Below are 16,220 nucleotides of genomic sequence, written 5' to 3' on the forward strand. Positions count from 1 at the left end.
TTCACAGGCTCCATGCTTCTTAGAAGGATAGTGTAATTATACAAACAATGTAAAGTCCTAAGTTCCTAAAGACCTGTTTGGTGTTAAGCTTTGGAGAAGTACTTAGCTACAAGTACCAGCTATGCATCTAATTTTCAGTCCAATAGCCTCACAAAACAATAAATAGGGCCTCATTCTGATTCTTGGGCAATAAACTGTGTCTAATTTTAAAAATTAAGAGGAGAGGAAAATAATACATAAAATACTATATGCTTCACTCTTTTAAAACGTATATTCTTTGGGTCCATTATGGCAGAAGTTGGCAGATTTTTTTCCTGAGGGCCAAATAGAAATATTTTTTACTTTGTGGGACATACAGTGTCTTAGTTGCAATTGCTCAGTTTTCTTTTGTATAATGACAGCAGCACAAATGACTGAGTGGGGTTGTGTTTCCATAAAACTTTACTTATAAACACTAAAATTTGAATTTCACATAATATTCACATGTCATGAAATTAGATTCTTCATTTGATTTTTTCAACCATTTAACAATATAAAACACATTCTTAGCTCCATACAAGAACTGGCCACAAGGGCTATAGTTTGCCGACCTCTATATCATGATATCTTTTTTTTCTTTTTTTAACCATAAATTTCCCCGAAAGGGTAATTTTATTGATGGCTCTAGTTTATTCCCTCCCAAAAGGCCAATGGTAACCAAACGAAGTAATTAACATAACCTCAGGATTTTGTTGTCTTCATAATAAAACAAAAGACGCTTAGAACTGGATCACTTGGCCCTTTCTCTTCTTATCTCCTCCCAGTTCGAAATACTTGCATCCCTTAGTAGCCAGCATTCTCTTAGATCTGCAGTTGGGCTTGACACACTCAAGCCTCAGCACAATCTTCTTTGTAGTTTTAGCCTTTTTCCAGAAAATCGGCTTAGTCTGCCCACCATAGCCACTCTGCTTCCTATCTTAACGGCGCTTTCCCTGGGCAAACAGAGAATCCTTGCCCTTCTTGTACTGTGTCACTTTGTGGGGTTGGTGCTTGCCACATTTCTTACAGAAAGTCCGGCGGGTTTTAGGAACGTTCACCGTGTTTGCGTGCGTGCTATGGGCAACGAAAGGATGATATCTTTATAGTTGTGAAAGAAACATACTGTTGTTACATTTTTCTTCCCTGCCCTAGCTAAATCTCAGAAGAGTTAATATAGGTCCTAGAGGAAAATGAATATTCTTCCCACTAAGTACAACAAAGTCTATTATTTCTTACTTTTCCTCACATCTCAAAAGTGCAATATAGTTATTTTTCTTAGAAAATAGATTTTGTAGTAATGGGCTAATTAGGATGTATTCTTCTTTGGGCCAGTGTATCTCAAAGTGTGTATCATAGAACTCAAACTCCCCTAAATTTTAGTGTTATTAAAAAAAAGTGGAGGGGAAATTCTATGGAATTTACCATTTAAATTAGGTAGATGTGCACCAGATCAAAGCTAAACATGTTTTCTTTTTACAGAACCTTATATTTTTCAGAGCTTTTTAAATATGCTGATGTCAATCATAACTCTCCAAGAGGAAGATACTGTATGCATTGATTCCTAACTTACTGGCCACAGAACTCTTCTTTCTTGAAGCATCTTAAGGAACTGATACAGTAAGTCCTTACTTAACATCATCAGTAGGTTCTTGGAAACTGTGACTTTAAATGAAATGGTATATAAGGAAACCAATTTTACCATAGGCTCATAGAGATAAATAAGAGCTAAGTTATTCCAGCATATTTCTGGTCACAAAAACATCACCAAACTTCAAAATAAAGAGCCAAAACATGTTAAACATTGAAATAACAGTGAGCTATACATATATTTAAGAAAGATAGTTATTTACCTCCGATTTTTGGTGAATCAGTATGGGGCAATGGTCATAGTGGTGGTGGGTTAAATCAAGGAATAAATGTTTGCAAAGCAAAGCTTTTAAGGAGCACCTCCTCCCACCATGCAGTTCAAAAACAAACAATAACAAATGTGGTGTGTTCAGTGAGCATTGCTGTACTACGTCATTTATTGTCATGAATCTGTATGATTATCATATACTTTAAGAATTTTTATTTTACAATAATTTATATTCATTCATTCATTTTCCAATCCACTTATTCCAGTCCAGGGTGGAGGGTGGCTGGAGCCTATCCCAGGAGCTCAGGGTGCAAGGTGTGAACCAACCCTGTACAGGACACCATTCCATCACTGGGTACACTCACACCCATACTCACTCAGACTAGGACCATTTAAACATGCCAGTTAACCTGTCAGGCATATCTTTGGGATGTGGGAGGAAAAAAACGTACACAGAGGAAACCCACTCAGACATGGGGAGAATGTGAAAATTCTACACTGACAGTGCCCCTAGCCAGGAATAGACTTTTTTTTTCTTATCAATGTTATAGTGAAACGACATTGAACAAAAACATTATTTCCGGATCTACTGTATTCTCAAATCCAGATGGCTGCTACTCAAAGTGTAGTCCATGGATCAGAGGCAGCAACATCACCTGAGAACTTACTAAAGCCAGGCATGGTGGCTTGCCTCTGTAGTCCCAGCTACATGGGAGGATTGCTTGAATCCAGGAGTTCAAGACCAGCCTGGGCAACATAGCGAGGTCCCATCTCTAAATAAAAAAAAAGACTCTCAGGCCACAGCCCAGACCTACTGAATCAAAATCTTCATTTCAATATGATCCCCACATATTAAATTTTAAAGGCAGTACTATAGACCATAGTTTTACAAACAATGCTTTAATTTAAGCTAAAAGGAAAACATAGATCCAGAAGCTAAAATAAATCATGACATGAATTACTAGGGATTTTGGTTATTATGAAAGTAAAACCTACTTCCATAATTACAGTTGAGTAACTCAATCAAGTTACCTACATTTTTTTACTTCTTCCTTTGTCATCACATTCAAATGTTTGCTTTTATTTCTTTTTTGTTTTTGTGGCCTGGGAGAGTAGGAAAGAGACAAGACAGTTGAAAAATAAATGTATGAAAGATACAGTAATTAACTTCACCTTCTAAATGTCTACAAAACCTTAAAAAAATCATTTTGGAGCCAGAAATGTAAACCAGGAAAAAGCCCTTGTTTTTATTTCTGATTCTTAATAGAAATGCTAATCATTATCATCATTTTTTAATATATGTTATTCTCTCAAAGATCATCTGAAGCTGTGTTATTATTTTTATTACTTTGCATGAATATGATGATTTCCCAAGTAAAAGCCCAAGCACATGTTCTTCAACACAAGTTTGTGAAGTTAGGTAGGAGTAATGGCTAAATTTGAATGCTGTTTACTGTAAGTATATTTCTGAGGGCCTTGCATAAAATTTACAACACAAGCTCTGCCTTCCAGACATATATTTGTTTAAAGCTCTCATGATCCATGGCCAAATAGTTTTCTTACATTTGTAACAAATTTCTAACATTTGTTATGAATAACAGCCATGGAGTTGTTCTGTACGTCACTGTTGGCAGACACTGTTTGGAAACCAAATGAGATTCTTAAATGGGTTCATATAAATTTTTATTGTGTACCACCGGGTCACATGACTAAGAAACTTCTCTATTGTTATTCTCAAGGCCCCCTGTTGTTGTTACTGTTATTAAATTTCACTGTATGATAAGAAATATGTTACTGATTTTATTCTCCGTCTATAACTCTGATCTGTCATCCTCTCCCTCTGACATCTCAGAAATAGTAATCAGATTTTAAAAGGTGGGCATGAGGCACAACTGAAAATAACATTCACATTGTCACTATTTGCCAAAATCTTTCCAATTCCCAATTTGCTGGTCCCTTTTGTAAAATGGTTGTGGATATAAGATTAAAAAGTCATAAGACTCCCAGCGGACCGGATCCTCATTCTCCTCAGAGAAAGCCAGTGCGAGTATTCTGCATTAAAGAGATGTGTGGGCTGTGGAGCAGAACAAGCATCTGGGCCACATACATAGTTAACATGGATGGATATATATAATACAAATATTTCTGCACTCACCGTGCAGTATTGGCACTGAGAAGACCCTAGCTCCAGCGATAATTCTTTTATGCAACTCCAGCGCAATGATAGCCTGTGAGCAGTTGACCCTAGTTGCGGACTATCGCACAATACTAAAGTGATGCTTGTTCTTGTGTACGTTCCCCTGATGTTCAAGGCTTTCCGTTGTTATAAAACTCACCTGCTCGAATATTTCAGCCTAAGTTTCTTATAAAACTGAGACTTTTGGATGATAATTGACCATTCCAAAATAGTCAATAACTAGTTATTTTATTCACACATCTAAAGTATAAGGTAATAAACGTGAATTAGACCTCAAGTTCTTAACAGGCTAACATGTAATCCATGTTCATTGAATTAGGATTTATACAATATTTTTGCCCTATTACTGCTCAACTTTCATCTTTCTGGACCCACCTCAGATTCTGCTCCTTACGTTAAGCCATTTTTGATTTCCCCAATCTGATAGCTGTTCCTCTCTTAAATCTCTAAACTATATTCTATCTCTCTCATGCCACATGTACTACTACTCTGCCTTGTGCTATGTTTATGTTAACATGGAGGTAATTATAGTATCCATTTCATATAATTGTTATGAGGATTAAATATGCAAAATTATGTGAGGCTCTTAGGTCAGTGTCTGGCACATAATACATGAGCATACTGTGAAAGTGTCAGCTACTAACATCATCATTATTTGTGCTATTAGAAGGCCTTTTCCACTTTATATAGGAATTTGCCTGGTTTTTCTTCTAGAACTTTCATGGTTCATTTTTTACTTTTTATTCTTTTTACTTTTTAAATTTAAAAATATTTAATGGACAAATAAAAAAATTGCATCATTTCAAGGTGTAAAATGTGATGATTTGATATACATATGTATTGTGTACTCATTACCACAGTCAAATGAATTAACACATCCATCACCCGCCCTGGTTTCTATTTATGTGTGTGTGGCAGGGGAAGACACTTGAAACCTGCTCTCTTATCACATTCCAAGTAAACAATATAGTATTATTAACTATAGTCACCATGCATACATTAGATCCCCAGAACTTTTAACTGCAAGTTTGTACTCTTTGACATCTCCCAATTTCCCTCATCTTCTAGCCTATAGAAACCACTGTTTGACTCCCTGCTTCTATGAGTTTGACTTTTTTAGATTCCACATACAAGTCAAATCAAGCAGTATTTGTTTTTCTGTGTCTGGCTTATTTCACTTAGCATGATGTCTTCTGGGTTCATTCATGTTGTAACAAATGTCAGGATTTCCTTCTTTTTGTGGCTGAATAATATTCCATTGTTTGTAGATATATACCACATTTTCTTTATCTATCCATGTTTTGGTGGACACAGGTTGTTTCCATCTTAGCTATTGTGAATACTGCCGTAATGAACATAGGGGGCACATGTCTCTTTGAGATAATTATTTCATTTCTTTCAGATATGTACCCAAGAGAAGAATTTCCAGATCATATTATAGATGTATTTTTAATTTTTTGAGGAACCTCCATATTTTTTTCCATAATGGATGTACCAATTTATATTCTCACCAAGAGTGTACAGGGTTCTCTTTTCTCCACACCCTCACCAACACTTATTATCTCTTGTCTTTTTGACAATAACCATCCTGACAGGTGTGAGGTGTTACCTCTTTGTAGGTTTAATTTGCATTTCCCTGATGATTAATGATGTTGAACATCTTTTCATATACCTATTGACCATTTGTATGTCTTCTTCTGAAAAATGTCTATTCAGATCTTCTGCCCATTGATTAACTGGATTATTTGCTTTTCTACTATTTAGTTGTAGGATATCCTTATATGTTTTGGATATTAACCCATTATCAGTTATATGGTTTGCAAATATTTTCTCCCTTTCTTTTCATTTTGTTGATTGTTTCCTTTGCTGGAGAGAAGCTTTTCAGTTTCATGTAGTCCCCTTTGTTTATTTTTGCTTTTGTTGCCTGTGCTTTTGGTGCCATACCAAAAAATCATTGCCAAGACATTGATAAAAAAAAATTGAAGACACAAGTAAATGGAAAGATATCTCATGTTCATGGATTGGAAGAATTAATATTATTGAGATGTTCATACTACCCAAAGCAAAGTACAAATTCAGTGCAATCCCTATCAAAATTCTAATGGCACTTTTCACAGAAATAAAAAAAATCATAAAATTAATACATAACCACAAACGACCCCAAATAGCCAAAGCAGTCTTAAGCAAAAAGAACAAAGCTGAAGGCATCACACTCCTTGATTTTAAACTATATTATAAAACTATAGTAATAAAATAAACAAACAAACGACACATGGACCGATGGAACAGAATAGAGGGCACAGTAATAAACCCACACATAGTCAACTAACCTTTGACAAGGGCGCCAACAACACCCAATGGGGAAAGGATAGTCTTTTCAATAAATGATGCTAGGAAAACCAGATATCCGCATGCAAAAGAATGAAATTAGACTCTTGTCTTATACTGTATACAAAAATTAACTCAAAATGCCTTAAAGAGTTAAACAGAATATCTGAAACTGTAAAAATCCTAGAATAAAACATAAATGAAAAAAGCTTCTTGACAATGGTCTTAGCAATGATGTTACACCATTTTTTACATTTAAACATTTGATCCATTTAGTGTTTTATTCTGATAAATGGGGTAAAGTACACAACTTTATATTTTTCCACATGGCTACTATGTAATCTCACTACCATTTATTAAGTCTTCCATTTCTTCTCACTGATTTTAGATACCCCTTTAATCATATGATAAAATTCCTGCAGGTATTTTGAGTCTCTTTCATATGCTAGAAGGACACAACTCTTAAAGCTTTAGAATTTGTTTCAATATCTGATAGGTATAGTCTCCCCCTCATTGGTCTTTTTCTGGTGACCGTTGCTTGTTTGTTTTCCCAGTATCAACTTTAGAATTAGCTTGCATAGGTTGAGGATGAATGAAAGAAAAACAAAACCTGGTAGTATTTTTGTGGAGAGGTGGATATGTTGTTAAATTTATAAACTAACATCTTTGTGTTGTTGAGCTTTCATACCTAGGTGCATGCTTTGTCTTTACATTTGTTCCAAGTCTATTTTTGTGTATATCAAGAGTGTTCCTCATGTGGATCTCTCACATTTTTTTGTAGAATTTATTCCTAAATAGTTTACCTTTTTTGTTACTATTTTAATGTCTTTTCTTCAATTGTATCTTCTAACAGGGTATCTGTAGGCATGAAGGCTTTTTTTTTCAGTACATTAATTTAATATCAATTATCTTCCTAAACTATCTTATTGTATACAGTGGGTTTTCAACTGATTTTCAGCTTATATCATCCTCAAACGGTATAGCTCTGCATTTTCCTGTCCAATTTTTATACCTCTAATCACTTTCTCTTATATAATTGGGTTGCATAATATTCCAGATCAATGTTCAATGCTAGTATGATGGTGAGCCTCTTCGTCTTGATTGCAACTTTAGAGAATGTCTCCTGTGCTTCCCTATGAAGTTAAATATTGGCTTTTGGGCTGATATATATTTATTTTATTAATGAAGTATCTATTGATTCTATTTGTACTGAGTGTTTTTTAAAGAATAGCTGTTCAGTTTTGTCAAGTGCCTTTTCAGAGTCTATGAAAATGATCCTTTGATTTTTCTCCTTAGATTTATAATATGATAAATTATATTAACCTACGTCCTAATTAATCTATGTCCTATTAATTAACAATTCTTGCATTTCTGGAATAAATCTCATATGGACTTCTATGATTCTTTAATAAATAGTCAGGTTCTGTTTGCTAATATTTTATGATTTTTTTGCAGTAGTATTTATAAGTGAGCTTGTTCTATAGTGATTTTTTGGCACAATCTTTGCCTTGATCCATTATTTCATAGAGTCAGCAATATAATGATATTATAATTCTATATGTTGATTTATCCATCATTAATTTTATTCACTATTAGATAAAATATTTCTGTATGGAGAATCTTTACTTCATTACCTATTTGGTTACACTGAGGTCCAGCTTGTACTGAAAGGGAAAGTTAAATGCTTCATTTACCATTTTTGAGAATAATGAGTTGGTTTCCCAGTATTCTTCGATGACAACCTATGAGGTTTTGCGGATTTCTTTCAGTATTTCTATGAGTGCATGGATTTTCTTAATGTACTCCATGTGTCTTAATCATTGCTATGTATTATTATTAATACTCAAATTGTCCCATTTTTGGCCAGGGGTAATTTGGCTCCAGAGTCTTTAATGATGTCCCTGCTTTGTTATGTGAGGAGGTTTCCAGATTCATCGTGCACAACTTACCCTTTAGGCAAAAAAGCCGATCTTCACACCCTGCCTCCCCTTGCTCAGTAATTAGATCTGGCCCTACAAAACAGGCTTGACCTTGGGCGAGGCAGCTCAGCTGAGGCTTATCAGGCAGAACTCAAAGCTGGAAGCTCTGTGTTCCCTGCATTCAACACAGCTGGGTCAGTCCTTCTTATATGGAGAATCTGGGTGAAGAACCCCTTATTCACTACACATGTAGATGTTTAGTCATGTGCGTGAGGCCACCAGGAAGAGTGCATAGTGTTGAGTCAACATTTATTACGTGTTACGACAACATTGAAAGGGCAAGCAGAAGAGGAGCCCACAAAGAGAATGGTGAAGAAAGACCAAAGAGGTAGAAAGAAAACCAGTAAAGCGCCGTGTTACTGAAACCAATTTCTTTGCGTTTTTTTCCACCATTGTGTCTGCTCTACACTTAGCACAGTGCTGGCTCATAGAAAGAACTGAGTAACTTCTCATTAAATAAATGAGTGGTCAGTTGTGTTCAATTCTATAAAAGGCTCAGCGAAATCATAGAAAAATGTTCATTGGCTTTGTCAGAACAAAAGTGGTGGTAGTCATGGTGACAGCCATGGCAGACGCTACTGTGGATTGAGAAGTGCACCGTGCACTGCTGAAGAGAGATTCAGCAGTAGTTGGGGGTGGGGAGAGAAGGACATTTTTCTTAGTTGAGTCTTTGTTGTTGTTTTGTGTGTTTTTGTTTTTCTCTGTTTCTTAAGTTGGAAGAAACCTAAGGATATTCGTAAGCTGAAGTCAAGGAACAAGGGAAGGGAAGAGGGTGATGTTAAATGCAAGAGAAGGTAGGATTGCCAGAGCAGGACTCATGAAGAGGCAAAAGCAGTTAAGAGCCATAGCACAGGTAGAGAGATTGACCTGGTGGACATTCAGTAAAAAGTTCTTCAGTTAAGTGTAAGAATGATAAATTAAGGGTAAGTGTCATAGGTAATATTAATAGTTTTTTATGTACATTAATACTAGTTGGTATTTCTGTGCTTTTTTTCTAATGTTTGCAAGGAATTTATTTATTATTTTTATTATATAGTTACTTATTGATAAAGAATTAAGAGAAAGGTCCAACTCTGAGAATATCATAGATCAGAAAGAGGCTGAACCTGGAATCAAAAGACCTGGGTTCTAGTCTCAGCAGGAACATATGTGCCTTTGGGTCCATAGAAATAGCTTTTATGAATTGTACACATTTATAAGATATTTAAGAGGTATAATCAAGAATACATATTGATTAGCTATGAGGTGGGAAAAGAAAGGAAAGAATCAAAAATGACTCCTAGGTTTCTAATTTTGAATAACTAGGTGGATGGTAGAAATACTAGAGAGAAAATAATAATACCAGATTATTAGAATCCATTGATACAATTTATATATTCAATCTATATGTAAATTAAAAACATTTGGTAAAAGACAATGCTCAGAAACTGATATATGTTTTCTTTAAATATGGAATTTATGGCATAAACTATAATTAGCTAAAATGAGGAGCCCAACTATAGTACAGTCTTAAAGCATGTGAGGTAAGTGGAAGAAAATAATTAAATAATTTCACTGTTAAAAGGGATGGCAGAAATAGATACACAGAATTTTTAACAATTTAAATTTTCCTGTATTCTTATTTATGGTGAGGTGCCATTGGTCTTGTTATTTAACTTTCCCATTATTTCTTCTGAAACAATTGCATTACAGTAATAGTAGATAAATATAACCCTGGAGTACTATAGATCACTGAAATGTTGGTTGCTTCAAGCAAAAAGAAGTATCAAATCAAGTCAGTTTCGAGATTGCTGTTCTCCTGGGCACTGGTTCATCGTTCAGAGCTGTCAAAGGGTCTTGTCACTCCCAAGCTTCTGTGACATGCAGGACTAATTGTTTGCAGCCCAAGGCATTGCATGTCCCACTTTTAAAGCCATCAAGCCAAGCATTTTCTGAATTATCTGATCACTCTAATTCCTCTATATTAATGGCACAATAATGGTGTTTTAAATTGCATTATTTTACATTAGTAATTCTCACTCACCTGCTGGGGTTTAATCAAGTCCTCACTCTACCTACAGATGATTCAAATTATTTCAGACCGTCTGTCTTAGTGAGTTTGAGATGCATCTTCAAGCTTTCCGTATTTCAGATGACTTTTTGAAAAAGCATAAAAAGCATTGTGATCTTTGGGCCAAACCTTTCAAAAGTCCAGACATATGAAGTCTTTCCAGATTTCCCCTGCTATTAGTGACCTGGCCGCCTTAAAAACCCCAGAGAACTCATCTGAACGATTTGTTTATCACAGCTTCTGCTGCCTAGTATTGTTTCCAATTTTTTATTATTTACCCTGTCTTTCTAACTAGATTGCAGAACCCTGAGGGTAGAAACTGTCTCATACTTTTTTTCACATTCCTTGTGCATAGGATAATGCTCTGTATATTAAAAAAATAGTCAAATATATACTGATAATATAATAAAGTAGGACAGAATTGTGGTTGAGAGAAGGGCCTCCAGAAGTAAACTGTGTGGTTTTAAATCTCAGCTCCGCCACTTAGGAGGTACATGACTCTGGACAAGTTCTATAACAACCATGCTCCTCAATTTCCTCATCTGTAATGCAGGAATAATATTGTGCCTATTCATAGGATTTTGAGAGAAATAAATGGGTTAATAAATATCAAGCATTTAGATAAAATGCTTGCCATATAGAAAGCACCATATAAGTGTTTGCTTAATGGTGATAGTAATCTCTATTTAACACTTTAGAGCTTAATTTATTCAATAAATGTGACACCACTATATGTAATGTATATTAGCTCGTGTTTCCTCTAGAAAAAAAAATCAAGAGTGTCATCTTTACTTTGATTTTTCTAAAGTTGTCCTAAGACTTCTACAAACAGACTAACATTAATAGTGGAATATCAGGACAGTCTGATTAGCTGCTTGGTAACATGTTGAGTAATAAGGTAACAGTAGACATTCACCATATGAATACAATTTTAAACAAAGAAGCCTAAAAGCTTTAGAGGCTCCATATACCACTAATGTGCAGGCCAAGTCAATGCCAAGACACTATGGTAACAAATATTTTTAAGTTTTTCAGTTTCACCATTAGTAGCACCATTAGTGATACTTCCACAATATGGCAGATCAACATGATTATTCTAGGAAAGAAAAGAAAAGAAAGAGAGAAGGAAAGGAACAGAAAATATATAGGGCAAAGAATGTTAAAAAGAACTATAAGAGATTATGCTGAAATAATGCAAAAGTAGAAACAAATATCAATTTTCTTCTCTCACTCACTGTAACATCCAAAAGAAAAGATACTATTTAGAGGTATGAATTTGAGAGTCTTTACAAGAAGGGGAAAAAAGAGGAAATAAGAAGAAATTATAAATAAGAAAATAAAATATTAAACATGAGGCACTCATAATGTTTAAGCAAATAGTCTTTACAGTCAGGTTTAGATATAACATTTTTCGAAACATTTTGTGGTCAAATATATTTCTAAGAACCAAAAATGGAAGATTATTGCAATGAGAACTTTAAAAATTCTTCTTCATGAACTTCCTTTGTTTTAGCTACCATAAAAGTAATATATACTTAACAAGTAAAACTCTGAATGGAGTGCTCCTGTATATGTGTACACACATTTATACACATGCACACACACAAAACCATAAGCTCGTTATATTCATCTAAACTTTATATGCAATTTGTAGTTGCCTTTCAGTGTGTTGAGTTTTTGTTTATTTTGGTATGCATCTATGAAATATTACACAAATGCTATTGCAGAGGGGATTTAAATGTTTCATTTTGCTATTTGTTTTTAACCACTCTTTATTTTTAAAAATGAAGCTAGTTGGAAGTATTTTTGTGCCTTAGAAAAAGGGGATAGATAGATATAGAGAGAGATGGCTAGACATATAGATAGAAATTTCTCTAGCCATACTTTTCACAATGCATAAATAAAATTGTACTTTGATTACTGGCTAAGGTCACTACTTTAGAACTTGAAGCTATTTTCAACTCTCTGAGTTTCAATGAAGTCAATAACTAAATTGTTCATTAAGTGTCAAGGATTAGATTGCAGCAAAGGGAGAAAAGGCAGAGGAAGTTTGACAAACTGAAGGGATCTGACTCACGTAGACAGGAACAGGAACACTTGACTGAGCAAGTGCATCCTGAGCCTTCCAGAGGAGGCCGCCTGCTTAAAGAACACAGCTGGAGCTGGCTCCCCAGAACGTCCACACTGTCTGTATTATCTAACCAGCTTAAGCAGTATTTCCACATTCAAACTTCTCCAATGGAGAGTAATTTTCAGTCATTGGTCTTCGAATTCCAGGCCAGTGTGTTTTACATGTAGAGGAAGTTCAGTTAAAGGATACTAGGAAAGTAAAAAACAAAACTCACTGTGAGTGCCAAACATAAAAGATAGCACTTCTATGTTATTAAATCTATCAATAAAATGAGTCACCTGGAAATGCATGTATGCATATAAAGGACTAAAAGGAAATTCACCAAAATGTTAAAAGAGGTTATCTCTAGATGATGGCATTACAGATGATTTTGGTTTTCTTCTTTATACATTCCTTTAAACTTCACCAGAACTCAAAGAGATGAAATAGCTTCAAGTTCTAAAGCAGTGACCTTAGCCAGCAATCAAAGTACAATTTTATTTATGCATGTGAAAAGTACGGCTAGAGAAATTTCTATCTATATATCTATCCATCTCTCTCTCCACCCATCTATCCCCTTTTTTTGAGGCACAAAAATACTTTTGAATAGCTTAGAAGAACATATTGCAAAAAAACAGAATAATAATTATTTTAATGACTAACCTAGAGGAGAAAGGAGATTAAGATAAAATTATTTCTAAGGTTAGTGTCATCTGCCTATACTTAGATAGCAACTAAAATCTCAGCCTCAGAATCCTTAAAACTCAAAGCGCATACCAAGAAAAACAAAAGGAAAAAAACAAATGAAAATTTACTAAAAAAAATATATCATGATTATAGAAAAGGCTTTTTTCAGTGCTTTTTAAAAATGTAAACCGTTTTAGACAGGTTCTAACTAGGCCAATAACTCAATTCTTAAAGCTCTTGATTTATTAGCATGGTCCACCTAGGTCAGATTAACAATTGTGGAAAATTTCATTTATTGCCACTAGTTTGAAATAAATCAATTTAGATTTTTGAGAGAAAAGAGACAGAGAGGAAACACCTTCCAAGCAGTGAAAAAGATATCTAACAAAAGATAACTTTCCCATAAAATACTATGCATTTATTGGAGGTGATAGTAAATAATGCTTTTTGGAGAATGGCCCCCCAAATAAGAAAAAATAATTCAATAAAATTTTAAATGAAAATAAATTAAATTCAAGAACCCTAAGGTAATTTCTAACCAGAAGAAAATCATTAGGAATTTAACAGTTTGATAAAGTTTTCACTACTAAAGTGGGTTCCCGTTTTTCTGAATAGTTTACACTATTTTTAATAGAATCTTATAGGCTGTATACTGTAAGTAATTTACAACTACATTAAATATCTTAGAGTTATCAGTGTTTGGCAGCTTTTCTTTTTTATGTTGCTTTGTTGTATGGTTGTTATCTTTAGTTTTTTGGTCCAGTCTATATCAAATTTAAGTTAAATTCTTCAATGTTTCTCAAAACGAGCCTCCCTCAGGGAAGAATGAAGGTAAAACCTAATCATGTTATTCTTGTATTGCTGTGATAAGATTTATATTTAGAACAAGTATATTTTAAATCTAATTTTATTTAAAGCCGAATGTAGATGGATTAGCAAGCGTGAATCAATCCTGGGTGCCTTCATTTTGAATTTTCACTTACATCCTTCATTTTGCCTGTGAAATGTCTTAGTAAGAAAAAAGCCCAAGGCTCATACCAACAAAGGGAGGACAACTAGGTTAGAAGGTCCAATCTGGGGGTCTTAGCTGAGAGAGTAGGTGAGGTTTCTGAAAGCCATAAAGGAGAGGGTAAGAATGGTCTAGCAGTGTGAGAGAAGAGTTTGTCCAGTATCTGTTCCCCTTACTCTCAGAAATCAGAATTTCTGGCCAGGCGTGGTGGCTCACACCTGTAATCCTAGCACTCTGGGAGGCCAAGGTGGAAGGACCGCTTGAGTTCAGGAGTTCAAGACCAGCCTGAGCAAGAGCAAGAGCAAGTCCTGTCTCTACAAAAATAGAAAAAATTAGCTGGGCATGGTGGTGTGCACCTGTAGTCCCAGCTACTCAGGAGGCTGAGGCAGGAGGATTGCTTGAGCCCAAGAGTTTGAGGTTGCTGTGAGCTAGGATGACACCGCTGTACTCTATCTAGCTCAGGAGACAGAGAGAGACGGTCTCAAAAAAGAAAAAGGAAAACAAAAAGGAAAGAAAAAAAAGTTTGAGAAATCAGAACTGCCTGTACTCTTTTGAGGGATTTTTATAATATAAATTATAATAAGGATTTAAGATGGTGTCTACAAGTTGCTGTTGTACTAATTCTCACAAGGATCACATTTTCTTTGAGAAAGCAAGGAAAATTGAACAATTATAAAGTTGTTATAAAATGCTGACTAGAGTATGTCCTGAGGGCTCTGCAACGTTTGCTTCCAAGCACCCAGTGGTGCTTTCGTGCGTGTTTAGTCCTCTGCATTTATGCCTGGAGTACAGTTCCCACATCCGTAAGAGATTACCAGCCCTAAAGATCTGAAGGCATCATAGAGGCAAGCTGTATAGACATCTGCCTCACACCCTAAGCCAGGACACGTCAGTCCCAACCTCTCCTGTGGAGGGATGGCCAGCTGGAAAGTGGACACATCCACCAAGCACCACACTGTCATCTGACCTGGTTTCCCTCCTTGTCTCAAACAGATTTCAGACATCCCTGTCTGGGTCCCAGTCTTTTTAAACCAACACTAGCACTTCAGCAAAACTGTTGTATCTTTATAACACTTTTAAAATGCAGAGTTTTCAAGGATTTTTTTTTCTTTGAGTACTGCCTGTATTGAAATAGCTGTTTAGTTTTGCCCAGTAATAAATAACTCTGGAAAAAAGAAATGCTTTAAGATGGATATTCTGCAAAACTCCAGAATTATTGTGAAATCACATTTTTATCTACCATTTTTAGAGCCCATTTGATTTATCCCAGCTTGGCATATTAGAATAGACATGGGGGATACAAACAGCCTGATAGTTAAAATTTTGTCTGCATATGAATCTCCTCTGGCTTCCTTCTCTGCCAGGAAAATTTTTCCTGTTGTCAGTCAACTGATCCTAATATCTTCTTGGAACAGAGCAAACATTTTAAAGTGCAAAGTAAAAGTCCTCCCCCAGCCCTAGGGAGAAAACTTTTTTTTCCTTGAGCTGTTGATGTCTTTAAGAGAAATGACTTTAGCTGGTTCAGTCAGATGATAGAGGACACGGTTAACTCCATATAAAGGAAAATGTTTGAGTACCAGTACCATTGATTTCAAGTAAGGTTTATCTGGGTAACATTATTTAAGAAAACAATCTAAGTCATAAATTGCATAAAGGTAAATCCCCCTTAAGCAATAGCAGAATAATTTCATAGTTTTGAATTTTGCAACTCTGCTTCAAAAAAATCCCACATTAGTACGCATTTTAAAGCATATTTGTAAACTTAGAAAGGAACTTACACCCCCTGACCATGGACTGCATTGTTTTTAATTACTGGCTATTTCCAATTCCTTTTAGAGTTTTTGTCAGAATTGGTTACTCTGAGCCTAAAGAAGGAAATGAGGACACAGCTTTATCTTAAACCCTAATAAAGGGTCTTCTTTTAAGGTTGGCAATCAAGTTTTCTTAAGACAGCCTTTGATAATTGATCCAGAGTCCTTAAACTTAT

At 35.1% G+C, this 16,220-nt stretch overlaps 1 pseudogene; it reads right to left on the bottom strand.

Moving 5' to 3' along the window:
- Window positions 1-758: 758 nt before the first annotated feature.
- LOC138398074 (large ribosomal subunit protein eL42-like) overlaps window positions 759-16,220 on the bottom strand; it is a 29,668-nt pseudogene continuing 14,206 nt past the window's right edge.

The sequence above is a fragment of the Eulemur rufifrons genome, chromosome 2 (assembly GCF_041146395.1).
Source record: "Eulemur rufifrons isolate Redbay chromosome 2, OSU_ERuf_1, whole genome shotgun sequence".
Classification (NCBI taxonomy): Eukaryota; Metazoa; Chordata; class Mammalia; order Primates; family Lemuridae; genus Eulemur; species Eulemur rufifrons.